General features: G+C 35.1%; 1 long non-coding RNA gene across 1 annotated transcript; it reads left to right on the top strand.

The window, feature by feature from the left end:
• The first annotated feature begins 770 nt into the window (after window positions 1-770).
• LOC121230595 (uncharacterized) lies at window positions 771-11,427 on the top strand. The gene is made up of 3 exons (XR_005928577.1): window positions 771-783; window positions 1,666-1,669; window positions 11,289-11,427. It is a non-coding gene; the product is annotated as an uncharacterized lncRNA (long non-coding RNA).
• The last annotated feature ends 5,881 nt before the right edge of the window (window positions 11,428-17,308 follow it).

Here is a 17,308-nt window from a genome sequence, read left to right as displayed (position 1 = left end):
GCATGGCAATTCATCAAATACCTTGATGGTATTCTCTAGCCAAAACTCTGCTTTCTCCAGGTCATCATCTAAGTTATCCCAGAATTCCTAGGCCCCTTGCTTCCTAATGTTGTCTACTAGAGGCTTTTCTCTCCTAATCAAGTCCGCGCCTTGCGGAGCTATCGGGGCATACTGAGGAATCGGAGGAGGTAGGGGAGGTGGAGTGTTCGGATTTGCACGAATGAACTCTGAGTACCAAGCGTGCATCATTCAGAGATAGGCTTCTCTAGCCCCTTCGCCTTGGCCCATAATCACGGGCTCACTCTCAACTGGCGCGGTCACTTTGGCGGGAGCCGACGCGTTACTCTCCAGGTCATCTGCAGTGGCTCTATCAGGATCCATTTACAATATAAAAAAATACAGTTTATAATAGTCAGAAGTCGTCACACTATCAATATACAGTTATGGCATGTATAGCTAGACTCGTACTCTTGCTAGGTTAGTCTTAGAATATACTAAACCATAGCTCTGATACCACTAAATGTAACACCCCAGACCTATACCCTACGTCGGGATGAAATACGAGGTGTTACTTAGCTCAATCACATACAAACACATGTTTCTTAGTCATCAAAATTTAGTCAAATTTAAAACTTTTCTGATTCTTTATTAAGAACTTCATAACAAAGGCCTACGAGGTTCCATTCGTCATTTAAAACCATTCAAGAATGATTCGGATCTTCCCACAAACTTTGAAATACTAGATACAGGGGCACATGCTGGTGTGGGAGGGGCAACATGCCCGTGTAACTAATTCAACATGGTCTTGCTGTTGGCCCGTGTCACTCACACGACCTAGGCAATGAAAGGACACGCTCATTCCTCCACCCATGTGGAAATAATTTTAAATGCACACTTATAGGAGTTTTCACTCGGCCTGGTACACGCCCGTGTCCCTGGCCCATGTCCTTCACACAGCCATGACACGCTCGTGTCCTAGCCTATGTGCAAAAACATGGACATTCTATCTCTGACGTCAGCTTCCCCAAAATGTCACATGGCCAAGGCACTCGCCCGTGTGCTAGGCCGTGTCCATCACACGACTGAGACACACGGCTGTGTCTCTGCCCGTGTGTTTACTATCATGCACACTAACTTGAAATTTTTAAGTGCAGAGGACACACGGTCGGACCACAGGCCCATAGGGAAGACCGTGCGTCACACACGGCCTAGACACACACCTGTGTGTCTACCTGTGTAGACAATATATGGTTATTTACCAAGCCTATTGCCACCCTTTCTTACACAACCTACATAATAACAACGACACCAAGACAAGAATAACTTATTTAAACCCATCAGCCACAATATACTACATATCTAATAAGCAGTTACTCATTCATGAGAGTGAATTCATTTGCATATATCAAAAATGAATATTTGCCATCATTCAAAGCTTAATACAAAATGAAGGGTTTCCAACCTAAGCCAACACATTAGGCCAATTCTCAATAACACAAAAATAGTAAAGTCTAAGCCCTATACATGCCATACTAAAAAATATAAATCAAACTATACTAAAAGCTTCGATTGATAGTGTGATCGATATCTCTGACTTCCACTGATCCTTGAGCTAGATAGGCAGGGCTATAAGAAAATGGAAAAGGAGAGGGAGTAAGCATAAAGCTTAGTAAGTTGCATATAAATAAATATACAACATCACTTTACCATTCATCAACAAGTATCATAATACACAAGTGGCATAAGCAAAACTTACTCATCAATATTCAATACACCTCATATAACATATATTGAGCTCACATTTCATACATCTCATATAGGTACTTGTCCCACTCATAAAACTGTTATACTTTGCTTGTTAACTTGAAATCATACATTCACCGTTGAACAATTTGGAACATTATCGGATACCCATTTAGCCTCAAACATGGGTCAGGTGTTGATGCCATGTCCAAGAAATGGACTTACACAAGTTCTAGCATATCGGTGCCAATGTCATGTCCCAGACATGGTCTTACATTGACACTTCTCGTAGTCGATGCATGTCCCAGGCATGTCTTACACTGGCTTACGTATCGAGGCCGATGCATGTCCCAGACATGTCTTACACTAGCACTCGTCTCAAAGCCGATGCCATGTCCCAGACATGGCCTTACACAAGCTCTGGTAAAGTGTTCGATGCATGTCCCAAACATGTCTTACACTAGCTTACAATAACCCATATGTTATGGCATGAATATCCGATTTATTTCCTAGGTTCAAACGGGAACTCTACTATCTCTATTACCGTCATGCTTTCTTAATTCTACAATCAAGCAATCCATGCTATATTAAATTCAAGTATAATTCAACACATACATTAACATTATAGTTGTATTATTTACATACAACTTACCTCGGATTACAAAATGTGGCGACTAGTCGATTTAATCGATTTGCTTGGCTTTCCCCTGGTCTAGGTTCAGATTCGGTAGTTCTTGATCTATAATAGCAAAATGTACTTATTTAGTCACTAAATAAAATTTAACAATAAAAAATTCATATCTTTGGTAAAATGACCATTTTGCCCCTAGACTTTGATAAAATGACCATTTTACCCCTATCCCCGAAAATTAATTTTTATCAAATTTCTTCGCATCTTATGCTTATCTGAACCCTTTCTACTATTATAGAAACTCCAAATTTCCACTATTTCACATACTTAACACCTATTTTAAAACTTATGGAATATAGTCCTTTTAGGTGTTTTCATGCTAACATCTTTTAGAAAAGTTGTTTATAAGACACCCAAGATTCACTTTCTTCCATAAAAACTCAGTAAATATTACAAATCCTTTCATTGTAAAACCCTAAACTCTTAATCATTTTGCAAAATAGTACCTTCATTTGAAAGCTTATGCTTAAAAGGGTCTCAAAAGTACAAAAATATTCAAGAAAAGCCATTAAAATCACTTACTTGTGAAGGCTTAAAGTTGCTGAAATTTCAATCTCTTAAAACCCCATTTCTTTGCTAAAAATTTCAGTCAAAAGAAAGGATGGAGAAAAGAAAATGATAACTAGGCTTTTTGGCATTATTATATCATACATTATGTCATCAAATTACCTAATGTTGGCTTTTAAACATTTTCAACACCCATGGCCGGCCAAGCTATCACAATAGGGTCTAATGTCCCTTTAAAGACCCCCAATTTTTCTTCACTAGCTATTTGACACCTTTAGCTATCAATTTAAGGCTTTTACATTTTATGCGATTTAGTCCTTTCTCGCAATTGGACTCGCAAACGTTAAAATTACATCACCACATATTTCATGAACTATTAAAAACATGCTATAATATCAAAATAATAATATAATTTCTTTGACTTCTAATTTGTGGTCTCGAGACCACTATTTTGACTGCCCAAAATCGGGCTGCTACATGGTTAAAGTATAGGGTTTTGACCCATGATGAATATGTGTGTATTTTGATGTTTAATGGTAGAAAAAACATGTTTATGGTTAGAGAAACGACTTTTACTAAGTAATTTTTGGTGAAAATGCCTAAAATGACTAATCTGTAAAAGTTATAAAATATGTCATAAAAGTGTGTTTTAATGGGAATTTTGGGCTGTTATAGTTATGAACATGGTTCGGCTAGACTTAAAGTACAAAGAAATTCAATGAAAGTCATTTTACGAGCCTAGGGAAAAAGTGTAAATATGTCAAAGTTTAGGGGCAAAAATATAATTTTTGCCAAATTTATTTTTGGGCTGAGTTGATTAGTATAATGATTAAATAATCATCTGATTCCTGTATGAGGAGATAATTAATTTTTAGTGAAGAGGAGTCAGAACTATTAGATAGCGAAACAGGGGTAACTTTAAAGAATAATTTGTAATTATTGGCTAAACCAAAAATTCTGAACATTTTATGTGACACCCCTAAAGTGACCCTAGTCGGAAAGCGGTTTCGGGACCACTAAACTGAGTCACCAAATTATTTGAATATGATAATTATTGTCTAAAATATGTGAATATGAATGTGTGAAAGTTTTAGGCTTCGATTTAGTAAATTGCATGTGAATTTAGTCAAAAGGACTTATGGGTGACATTTTTGAAATGTGATAGGCTAATCTACAAGGACCTAATAGTGCATGTAATCAAAAGGGAGGACTTGCATGTCAATTTTCCCCCCCTATTATGTAGTAGCCGGCCATGAGCATGGGTGGACAAGATGTTATGGCTAAAAACATGTCATAAACATGTTGAGGTAGTGCATTATGTAAGGATTAATAAAATAAAGAGCATGGGTGGACAAGATGTTATGGCTAAAAACATGTCATAAACATGTTGGGGTAGTGCATTATGTAAGGATTAATAAAATAAAGGGCATGGGCAATAAAATATTAGTGTTAGTAGGATGAGAAACAAAAAAGGAAAAGAAAGGATGTGTGTGATTGTCCCCCCATTGCCGTGAGTGAAGAAAAGAAAAAAAGAAAATTTGTTCATCCTCTTTCATTTCTTTTGGCCGAAAATTCTAAGGAAGAAGGAAGGAGTTCTTGCTTCATGTTCGGTTGGTTGGTGTTTAGGAGGAGGAAATGTTGAAGAGATTCGGCCATGCTTGTAGCTAGGTTAAGGTAAGTTTGATGTTGTTCCATGAGATTCATGCATATTTTTTATGTTAGTTTGAGTTCTACTTAGCCTATGGTTTAAATCTTGCTATGTGATGAAGATGATACTCGGCCATGGGTGTTGTTTTCTTGGTTGGTGTTTGTTTCATGCTAAATCTAGATGAACAATGGGGGTTGTGATTTAGGTTAAGATCAAAGAAATTAATCTTGTTAAAACTTTGAACTAATAATGCCCATATGTGTGATAGCCGAACATAGACTTTGTTTAAAGTCTTGGTCAAAGGCCGGTTAAGTGTTTTGGAAATGATTAAGCTAGGTGTTTGATCTTTTTGGTTCGGCATAGTACATAAAATGTTGCTAGATGGAGAAAAAATTCGGCCAGCAAGAGGTGTGCTAAGGCCGAATATAATTTTGTATATTAATGAGTAATGCATGTGTTGAATTGATGGAATGGAGAGGATGTTTTAATAGTGCATATATGTGTATTAGCCAAGTTTTGAACTTGAAACAAAATGGTATTTGGTCAATACAAGTGACCATACTTGTAGAATGTATTAAGTATGCAATCGGCCTCAACATAGACATGCATGTTCGGCCACACGAATGAATGCATAGATTGATGTTGTACATTCGGCTATAGGTAAGCAAAATGATGATCCTATCTTGACTTAGACAATCGGCTCAAGGAGAATTTGTTAAGTGCTTAGGTAATTGATATTAGGTTAATGATGTGTGTATTTGGTCATAAAGGTGCACATGAGGAAATGTTTGATTAATTGTACTAAATTTCTTAATGTGATTAAAAATGCGTATGACCATTTTGTATTTGAGCTAAAGGTAGCCATATGACCTATCAAATTCATTGTCATATTCGGCCATAAGCTAGCATAATGAGACTTTAATAAGTTAAATTTGTTTGAATTAGCTCAAGAGCTTAGAGGTCCAAAGTTGGATAAAGGAAAGGAAAAAGTGATCGAATAGCCGCCGAAATCGTTCGACAACATCCGAGGTAAGTTTTAAGTGATTAAACGTTGAGTAAATTCAATCATAATAGGACATAATGAGTTGATTTAATAAGATATGATGTGGCCATGATATGTCTTAAACTCAAATGGTAAGTTCATAAGTGTTTGGACTTGGAAATTTAAGAGCAAATTGTAATAATTTGCTTTGGACAGCAGCAGTAACGTGATTTTAGAAAATCACTATAAATTGCTGGTGTGGAATTATAGGCTGCATAAAATATGTAATCAAGGCTTAATTAGTCTAGTTTCTTATAAAAGAGACCTTGTGAGCAAAGAAATTTCCTATAAAGAGATATTTAAAGTTGTGTGAGACGGTGTCAGAATGACTCCGAAATCCCCTGTTAGGTTTTTAGAAAATCATTATAAATTGTACAAAAATGGTTATAAGATAAAATTTATATGCTTAGACTCCTTAATGAGTCTAGTTTCAAATTAAATCAAATACAACACATTTTGAATTTTGTAAAATGAGAAATTTGATTCGTAGTGAAGAGTGGTCAGATTAGTCAAACAGTGAAACAGGGGAAACTTTAAGAAATATCTGGTATTGATTGGCCAAACCTAAAATTCTGGAAATTTTATGGATGGAAGATATACGAGTCTATATTTAGGAAAAATTAACAGAAAGTGATTTGGAGTTTTGTAGCTCTAGTTATAAATAATTTAGTGACTATTGCTCAGGAAAAACAGCTTGTGTTGAATTTGAGATTATGTTGTAAACCTTGATAAACTTGTTTTAGTTGCTCATAAGCTATTGATTAAACCCATACGTGAATTCTAAATTGTGATATTGGAAAATGATAGATGTAGATTCAGCCAAGACAGTGTGTATACTTGAAAGTATATGTGGTATGTGGAGTATATTTGGATAACTGTGATGAATGTGAACATGCGTATGTGTGATAAGGCCGAATGGCCACTGTGATGGATGTGAACATGTGTATGTGTGATAAGGCCGAATGGCCAATGTGATGAATGTGAACCCGTATATATATGTGTGATAAGGCCGAATGGCCTATGTGATGAATGTGAACATGCGTATGTGTGATAAGGCCGAATGGCCAATGTGATGAATGTGAACCTGTATATATATGTGTGTGATAAGGCCGAATGGCCAATGTGATGAATGTGAACATGCGTATGTGTGATAAGGCCGAATGGCCAATGTGATGAATGTGAACATGCGTATGTGTGATAAGGCCGAATGGCCAATGTGATGAATGTGAACATGCATATATGAGATAAGGCCGAATGGCCAATGTGATGAATGTGAACATGAATATATGTGGTAAGGTCGAATGGCTAATGCGAAACGTGTATGAGATGGATATGTGGTAAAGCCAAATGGCTAATGTGAGATATGTACGAGATGTGTATATATATATTGTGGCCAAATGACAAACGGTGAAAGGTGTGTATTATTAGATTTTTGGATGAGGCAAATGAATTACAAATATGACAGTCGATGTGAATGTTGTAACATGTGATTAAATGTACATGAAACTTGGAAATATATTCCGGGTAAGACCCGATGACTACGTGTGGAGATTATGTCCGGGTAAGACCCGATGACTACGTGTGGAGATTTTGTCCGGGTAAGACCCGATAACTTCATGTGGAGATTTCGTCTGAGCTAAAGGTCTCGCCGATAATCCGAGTAGAGGTTAGAGCTATAAGATTTCGTAATAAGAATTGCATATAAATATATTCAACGTGAAAGGTTAAACAGGTATGTACTCCAAGTTTATATGTGAGCTTGATTTGAACTAAATCATAAGGTAGTTATGTGATGCATATGAGAGCAATCTATGAGACTATTCCTATGATTATGTGACTTCGGATCAGTGTGAGAGGATATGTGAAATCATACAATATATCTATGTCACATGAGCTCACTTTTATGTGAAAGTTTATCTGCCTATTGTATATGATGAGATGTGCATATTCGGTAAAGGGATGGTATGCCCGAAGGAAGAGTGAAATAAAAATATGAACAACTATGTTATAATTTGATTGTTATCTGTTGTCACTGCTTAAAACTTACTAAGCATTGTAATGCTTACTCCGTTTACTTTGTTTTCTCTATTTTATAGATCTCATTGCGAAGCTACAGGCTTGGGGATCATCAGCAACTAGTCACACTATCACTATCCATTGTTTGGTACTGCTACGTTTTGGATTATCTTAAGGCATGTATAGAATAGACTAGTAGTGAGAGGATATTTTGGTTAATGTATATAAGCCATGCGAAAATGGCATCTTTTGAATGTGTACTTATAGAAGTTTAAATTGTATCCCTGACTGTCTCTAGTACTTATCTAAAGGAATGTTCAAAAAAAAAAATTTACTGTTCTGATATGAGTTTCAAGACTGGTAATGCCCCTTTATCTATTCCGGCGACGGATACGGGATTGGGGTGTTACATTTTATGGTAAGAATATATACGAGTCTAGGTTTTGGAAAAATTAACGGATCTTAATTTGGAGTTCCATAACTCTAGATATAAATAATTTAGTGACTGTGACTCAAATGACTATCTTGATATGAACATAAGTAAATAGTGGAATTATGTGCAATTATGATTGTATTACCTTGAGAACATATTGTGAGAATTGGTGAAAACATGTTAATAAATTTCTTATTATTTTCATATGGGCTTACTAAGCTATATATCTTACCCCCTCCATTTTCCTCATTTTATAAGGTCTCTAAGCTAGCTTGGGTTGGAGATCGTCGGAGATTTTATCAAACTATCAAGCTATCATTTGGGCATAAGTGAATGCAAGTATTTTAAGTCTATGACATGAATAGGGACTTAGTCATTTGGTGTATGAGTCATTATGATTTGGCTAAATATATTAGCTTGTGATGGCTAAAGGTTGGATGTAATTCGTAGCCATGCAAATTGGCTTATATTGGCTAAATGGTTGTAAGCCCATATAAGTATATATGTGCATATGTCAATGTTTTGTGATGTGGTTTATATTTGCTTGATATATGATGGTTACGAATTTATTCATATGTTAATGCCCTTTGAGTGCAAACTTAGCATGGAATGATTTGGCAAGGCCTAATGTTAAAATGCGTGATAGTTGATGGTATGAAAATGATACGATATTGCTTGATTGTAGTTGTTTTTGAAGGCATTTATATGGCATGATTTGTGCCATGTGATGTTGTTTGAATTTCTGTAAGGGTGACAAAATGGCTTGGAAAATAGGCTTGTAGACAAACACACGGTCAACCCCATGGGCGTGTGATCCGACCGTGTGTCCCCTGCACTTTAATTTAGGCAAAACAAAATGTCTAGAATTGAGCAAACGGGCAGAGACACGGGCGTGTGTCTCAGCTGTGTGTGCTACACAGCCTAGCACATGGGCGTATGACTTGGCTTTGTGACCTAATTTTGATGATGAAGTCATAAACAGAAGGCACCTTAAGATGGACACAGCCTGAAGCATGGGCGTATGATATACTACATAGGTGTGTCCCTTCACCACACGAGCGTGTGAACCTGTTTCATGATGAAAATTTTTTAAGTCTCCCGACAGTTTCTAAAGTTCTTGGTTTAGTCTCGAACCATTCCTAATGTATGTTTTGGGCCTTGTAGGCTCGTTTAAGGGGCGATATGAATGTTTATGAAAAGCTTTAAATTTGAGTGGAAATTTATGTCTCGATTTTGTATGAATGTTTGTGTTTAAGTCCAATAATGCCTCGTACCCTATTCTGGCGTCGAATACGGGTAAGGGGTGTTACACCATTTGCACCAAATCAAGTTAAATAAATAAGGTAAACTCACTACAATTTCCAAATGCCTAATACAAGCATTCATCAATAGGTAGTCATATAAATACATGAAATCATCCATTATCTCAATATATATACATATCATACCAAATTCATATATCATGGACATCATATTCAACATTTCATTCTCAATCATATAAACAATAATTCATTCAATAACAGTATTCATCAGTATACACGGTATTTATGCCCGTTAAACCCATTAGAACTTCAAAGGATACTCGGGTGATATACATCAGTATTCCATCAATTCATTATCATTTTTTCTCTTTTAAGCCATGATCGGTAAGGTCCTCCTGAGCTAATGGACAGTAAGCTCTATTGAGCTAAAATAGTAAGCTCTAACGAGTTGAATCAGTAAGCTCTTACAAGCTGATATATCAGTAAGCTCATACGAGCTATGGTGAGTCCGCAACAAATGTAGGAGCTCGACCAAAACGGTAACTCTAGTGACATGTCACTCATATCCTACGAATTCATACGGTTCAAATGGGGCTTGGTAAAAAATAGATTATATCGATAAGGCATTCATATTTCAAGTATATCAATTATACACATTCATTACAAATAAATACAAGTATTTAAAAGTTTAATTCTAATTATACGAACTTACCTCATATCGCTCGAATAAAAACTATCGGCTATTAGTCAATCTTCCTTTTTCCCCGATCTAAACTCGATCTTGGCTTATCTTGATCTATATATTATCAAATTCAATACATTCAGCATTCAATCTATTCAATTTAGTCCATAATTCATATTTTAGAAAATTTACACATTTGCCCCTATACTTTTATATTATTTACAATTTAGTCATTATCACAAAAAATTGCAAATTCATGCAATTTAGTACCAACCCATTCTCAGCCAAATTTCATAGGGACTCCTAGCAGCCCATATCTTTCATTATTTCACACTTTTAACTACCACATTTTACATTTTCACAATTTAATCCCTTTTTGACATTTTTGTCAAAAATCACTTTACAAAACTATTAAAGCTTACAATAAACCTTCATAATCTATCCTAAATATCAATTTACTCAAACATTAAAAAATGGTAACATGTTAAATCTTTAACAGTTTCAAAATCTGAGGTACGGGCTAGCTAGAATACGAAGCAACAATCTCAAAAACGAAAAAAATCATTAAAAACCGAGCAAAAATGGACTTACAAGCAAGCAAGACAATGGCCAAACTTTCAAAATGCAACAATGGAGTCTTTCTTGTTCTTATTTTCGATCAAAACAATAAGGAAGAAAGATGATACTTTTCTTTTATTAATTTACTAACATATATTTATCCATTTACTATAATAACCTTAATGAAATAACCATTTAATTCATCCATCTATGCCCATAAATGTCCACTCATAAATCAGATGGTCTAATTACAACATAAGGACCTTAACTTTAATTTTCTATAGCTATTTGACATTTTTTAACTAATAGAACATGCATTTTACATTTTATGCGATTTAGTCCTTTTTATCAAATTAAGCATTCAAACAGTAAATTTTTTTTACGAAACTTTCACATAATAATTCCATCATGCTGTAAACTTCAATAAAATAATAAAATAAATATTTTGACCTCAGAGTTGTGGTTCCAAAACCACTATTCCGATTTGACCCAAAATGGGCTATTATAGAGTAAGTCGATAATTCAATCAATACTCATAAACACTAGAAAAACACAGAAAAAATTAACTAAGTTAAAATTGAACAAAAAAATAAACAAAAATGTAAAATTAACAAATTCACAAATAATGGCTTTTGAAACAGTCCTTGGCAACGGCACCAAAAACTTGGAACGATGGAAATGTGCAAGTGTACACAATTGCAACAAGTGCCCTGGGCGACACACGTGCTACAATGGACGGGACAAAGGGTCGCGATCCCGCGAGGGTGAGCTAACTCCAAAAACCCGTCCTCAGTTAGGATTGCAGGCTGCAACTCGCCTGCATGAAGCCGGAATCGCTACTAATCATCGTACTCACAGGGACTGTATAAGAAAATATTTATGAAATGTAATTAAAAAAACTTTGGTGATTAAACATATTTTGATTTTGAGGAAGTGATTAAGAACTAAAATTTAACCAAGTAAAATAAAATAAAATTAAAAGCTTCAATGCATGATTTCAAAAGATAATTTTAATCAAGATGACATAATTGTGTTAGATTAATTACATTTCTTCACTTAATATTACTAAAACAATGTTCATGTTGTTACAAAATAATTCATGGCAATTTGGTAATTTGTTAACTATAGCACATACAACCTTACAAAATTAACTAATCTTTTGAACATATTATTATGCCAAATCAAAATATTAATCAATTTTATTAAGCAAGTAAAAGATTAAGTGAGGTAACAATATATACCTACATTGAAACAATTTAATCACAATAATCTTGCAAGTTATGCAAGGCTAATGTACCATTTAATATCGTCGCTAATTTAACTCTTAGCTACCTTAGAAGAATTAACATGCACTAATTAAGTATTGTGTTAATTAATTAAAATTTCAATACAATTAATAATTATTTCATTCGTTACCTTACAATGGTAATGCAAGAATAACATAATCATGGTTTTACTTAATCAAACAATTTACGAAGACCTACAACAAAACAAACATAATTTTAATAACTTAAGTGGATGAAATGCAATCAACCTAACATGAATTAAATTTAAGCCATGTTAATTAAATTTAAAATAAAAACAATTTCATATACATGTTCATAACAACAACAATAAAAGTTAAAGGATAGCAAACTAGAATCAAATCCCGTGTTTCTCCGAAGTCTAACTAGTTTACTCCGCTCCTCCTTCTCTGTTCGTTCTTGTTGAACTGAGGCTTCTACAAGAACTTGAATGCTGCTACCAATGGTGGTTGAAGGGCTCTTTTCCAAGAGTGAAACCTGAGCGTAACTATGTCACGTGAAGTGAAGAACCTCTGCTTCCTTTTTTAGACACCTTCCCTGATTTTTCCCCGGAGCACAAGAGCTAGGGTAAACTCGTCAGCTAGATAGCTATAGTACAGAATTGTAGGGGGAATAATATATATATAATATATATCGCTTTTCCGGGGGACCGAGAAAAAGGGAAGGAGATATGGAGCCAGTGAGTGGCAACTGGTTCTTCAGTGCTATCAAAAACAGCCTTCTATGCGCTATCAGAGCCACTCGTCCCTTCTCCTTTACTTTCAGTCAAGGTCTAGTCTCGCGTAGCTAATGAAAGGGAATACCTTAGAACAGAACCTACTATAAGCCCTGAGAGCCAGAAAGCAAACCCCCCTTAACAACCTCTTAACCTATAAAAAAACCCTTTCTCCTTTTCATAAAAGTGAGTAAAAGTGAGAGAAAAGTGTGGAATGAAAGGTGTGTTGATAGGAGAGGAAAAGGGGGGGTATTTATAGGTGGTATTGACTACAAAAAACAGAAAAATATCAGCAGCCATACGCCCCATTGACCGGCCACACACGTGGCAAGTTTGAAGGTTTCGAACTTGTTAAATTTAGCTTAGGTTGAATCTTTAAAAGCATAGAAAGTGGAGGGGTTTGAATGTAATTTCAAGAAAACTTCAAGGGATGATTTGAAAGCCAAATAATCAGATAATTTTACCTGATTGGGTCAGCATGTTGGATGGTTTTGGGCGGCCCATTTGCTCGGTTGGATCAGTCTTTCAGTTTAGCACAATTGGGTTTCCCTTCATAATTTAATTAGTAATAATTATTTAACCCAAAATAAATTGAAATAAAATTAAAATTAATAATATTATGTATTAATAATCATCATTTGGACTGTCTTAGGCTGAAAATTAATTCGCCTCGATGCTTCAAAAATTACTTCACGGTTTTGTGCTTCTAGTAGTGTTTGCCGAGCCAATTTTCACCCTTTGTGCTAATCTACCGAAAATAAATCAAAATTTATTATAAAATTAATTAAAATTCAGTATTTTAATAATTCAAATATCATTTAATTATTTTTTAATTATATTATATTTTTGACAAGAATTATTGGAAAATTGCATGAATTTGAGTTAAAAAGGGCATGAAAAAATCTATAAATTTTAATGTTTCCAATAGCCTCACCCTTCATAAGAGGGAGAAGTTTGTGTGGAGAAAAGAGTGTCAGTAAAGCTTTGAAAACCTAAAGGTGGTTCTAGCTAAAACTCTAGTGTTGGTGCATTGAGAACCTAGAGTTCAGTATACAGTATACAGTATACATAAATACATCATTGAATGGACTCGGTTGCGTCCTTATGCAATAAAGGGAAGGTCATGGCGTCTGCTCCGCACCTATTAAAACCACATGAAAAGAACTACCCCACACATGATATTGAATTGAAAGATGTGGTCTTAGCACTAAAGCTCTGGAGACATTTTTTATACAAGGAAAGGTGCAAAATATTTTCTGATCATAAAAGTCTAAAGTACGTAATGACCCTGAAAGAATTGAACCTACACCAATGGAGATCACTTGAACAATTGAAACATTATGACCTGATCATCAAGTACCACCCAGGAAAAGTAAATGTGGCGGCAGATGCCTTGAGTAGGAAAATTATGGAGGCCGTATTGTCCCTGCCAGCTAAAGTGACACTGACCAATGATGGAGAATTGTTGGTAGAGTTGGTAGTGAAACCAACTCATTTCTCTTGAATTTTGGAAGAACAAGAAAAATATCCAATGTGAATAATCCAAATAGAAGATACTTTCAGGAAAAGTAGTGCACTTTAGTATTGGTAAGAAAGGTGAACTCAGATTCAAAAATTGTGTGTTTGTACTAGTAGGAAATGAATTGATAAATGAATTATTAGGAGAAGCTCACCATGGGCCTTATTCACTTCACACTAGTGGCATCAAGATGTATAGAGACTTGAAAGAATCTTACTAGTGTCTTGGAATGAAGAAGGGGATCTCAGAACACGTTTCCACATACCTAACATGTCAAAGAGTAAAGGCAGAGTATCAAGTTCCATGGAGAAAAATTATCCTCTAGAAATTCCTATGTGGAAATGGGACAGAATTACCATTGACTTTGTATCTAGATTACCCCTTAGTCCTCCACGAAGAACTATGTTTGGGTGGTGGTAGATAGGCTCTTAAAATCAACCCATTTTTTTCTATAAATACCATATATTCTTTAGAAAAGCTCTCTAAACTATATACTGTTGAAGTGGTGTGTCTCCATAGAGTGCCATCGTCCATTCTTTCTGATAGGAATCCAATATTTACCTCTATATTTTAGTAGCAATTATAGAAATCATTGGGAACCAAGTTGACATTTAGCACTGCGTTTCATCCTGAGATTAATGGTCAATCTAATTGAGTAATTCAAGTTTTAGAAGATACGACACATTGTTATGTGATTGATTTTGGGATAAATTTGAAAAGGTATAATCTTCTGATCAAATTCGCCTCTAATAATAGTTATCACGCTAATTCAAAGATGTCTCCTTTTGAGGCTTTATATGGTAAAAGGTGTAAAAAAAATTACTTGTTTGACAAAGTTAAGTGAAAGAAAAATCGTGGGTCAAGACTTAGCACGTAAAACTGAATAAAAGGTTGTTGTTATTCACAACCACTTGAAAGTTGCTTAGGACCAACAAAAGTCCTAAGCAAATTTAATGAGAAAGAAAATCACTTTTTAGGTGTGAAACAAAGTGTTCTTCAAGGTACCCCATTAAAAGAGGATTATACGATTTGGCCAGAAAGGAAAGCTAAACCCAAGATTTGTGGGACCTTATGAAATTTTTGAAAGATGTGGTCTGGTGGCGTATATATTGTCTTTTCCTCCTAAACTATCAAAGATTCGTAATGTCTTCCATGTATCAATGTTGCAAAGGTATAGATACAACCTTGAGAATGTGGTACAAACTGAAGAGCTTGAGATTGAACAAAACCTATCTTATGAGGAAGAACCAGTTCGTCTTCTGTCCAAGGAAGTTAAAAAGCTGAGGAATAAGAAAATTCCCTTAATAAAGGTATTATGGAGAAATCACAACACTAAGGAAGCCACTTAGGAAAGGGACAGCATAATGAAAGAACAATATCAACAATTATTTTAAGGTATGAATTTCGGGGACGAAATTTCATAAGTTAGGGAGAGTTGTAACATCCCACTCCGTAAAGTGTAGTACTCGAGTATTGTTAATTGAACTATGGCTTGTAGTGTGACCCTCGCGTAAGGAAAGGGTTATTAAATTACTTAAGGCCTGTGAGTACACCCTTAGGTGAAACCTTAATTAAGGCAAGCTTTGAGGTTTGGTGGACTCTTCGATAGAGTATACATCGCCCCAATGAATAGATAAAAATAATGAGTCCTATTGTTAAACCCTTAGTTTGATAGGAACGAGAAATACGTTGTTATCTTATTCTCTAATTATACTATTTAGTTGGAATAAGGAGGAGTAGCCAGGATTGCACAAAGTTTCTTAAAATGAAAGGACATGCATTTATGATGAGAGAAAAAACTATTACTTCCGGGTACTGAACGAAAGTGAGTGAGGGAAATAACCTTGTCCACTAAGTTTTCCTTTTGTGTGCACGTATATAAACCAACCTTATCTTCTTAAACAAGTTTTATACTTTCTTTGGCAATTCATACTTCCTTTCAGCAATTCTCTCTATGTTTTCCACTAAAGCGTGAGAGTCAAGGCTTGATTGAAGGATTAAAGTTCGTTGTAATCAGCTAACTTCATCGTTGTGAAACTTGGTAAATAATAATGAAATTTTATCTATTTTCATGATTATTTATGGGGCTCTAGGGTTCATGCTTTATGAAGAGACTAAAGGCTAAAGGAAGGAAACTTCTAGATTTTGGGTTTCCTGATTAAGTGTTCTTGAAAGCTTGTTTAGTTATTTTTGAAATTATGACTTGATAAGTTACCTATTTATGTTATAGCTCAAGAAACTCCCAAAAGCTCTTGAGAAAGGGTAAGGGACCTGTTGTTTAGTCTCTACTACATATTTTGTTGAGTTTCTTCATTCCTCGTATGTGTGTTGTACATGTTTGGTTCGAGGTAAGTTCACCTGTTGGGTGAAAATTCTGGCTTTGCATATGGGTGTAAGAAATGAAAAGGCCTTACTTCATACTAAGTCATTACCCACTTTACTTTGAAAAAGGAACCATATGATCAGAACAAAAGAAGTGAATTCATGACATTGCCTTCATTACAAAAGAGCATTGAATTGGCATATTGCAATACATGAATAATGTTATGTAGCCTCTCATATGGCAGGTGTAATGTAAACAAGATTGGAAAAACGTAACAGAGGAAAAATGAACGAATTAATGGATGTTACAATCTCTAAGCACGGACTAGGTTTTTCGTCTAGCACAAAGGAGGTTTTCTGCATGAATGTATGGGCGCAATGTATGCGTAAAAAATGAGTCATATTCTGTTAAAGTATTTGTAAGTTCGGTATTCACCAATAGGAATGCTATATGAAGCCAATCTGTGAGGTGACTTCACCAATGGGCAAACTGTATGTCCCACTGAATTGGGAAGAGTCCTTTTATCTATGTGATTTATAGACATTATAATGTTTTCTTTGGAACTCACTAGAACTTACTCCATTTTTCTTCCCTTCTTAGCACCACCAATGAAGTAAAGGAACCCTCAAGGACTACACTAAAGGATACATACTGTGTGAAGCTTATAGTATTTTGTATTATGCATGACAAATTAGGGTAGTGTCAGGGCTTGAAATTTGAAGAGAAATATTTTGTAACAAAAAATTTGTGTTCATCAAACTGTGTTGTTTCCTTAAATTCTTACAATGAAGTTTTAAGTGTTAAAAGTGTTTGGACCCTTTGCTTAAATGTTTTATATATTACTGCTATGGCAAATACCTATTTG

This window comes from Gossypium hirsutum, chromosome A06, assembly GCF_007990345.1.
Source record: "Gossypium hirsutum isolate 1008001.06 chromosome A06, Gossypium_hirsutum_v2.1, whole genome shotgun sequence".
Classification (NCBI taxonomy): Eukaryota; Viridiplantae; Streptophyta; class Magnoliopsida; order Malvales; family Malvaceae; genus Gossypium; species Gossypium hirsutum.
The sequence above is the reverse complement of the archived record's forward strand: the minus strand, read 5'-3'. Positions and strand labels throughout refer to the sequence as shown.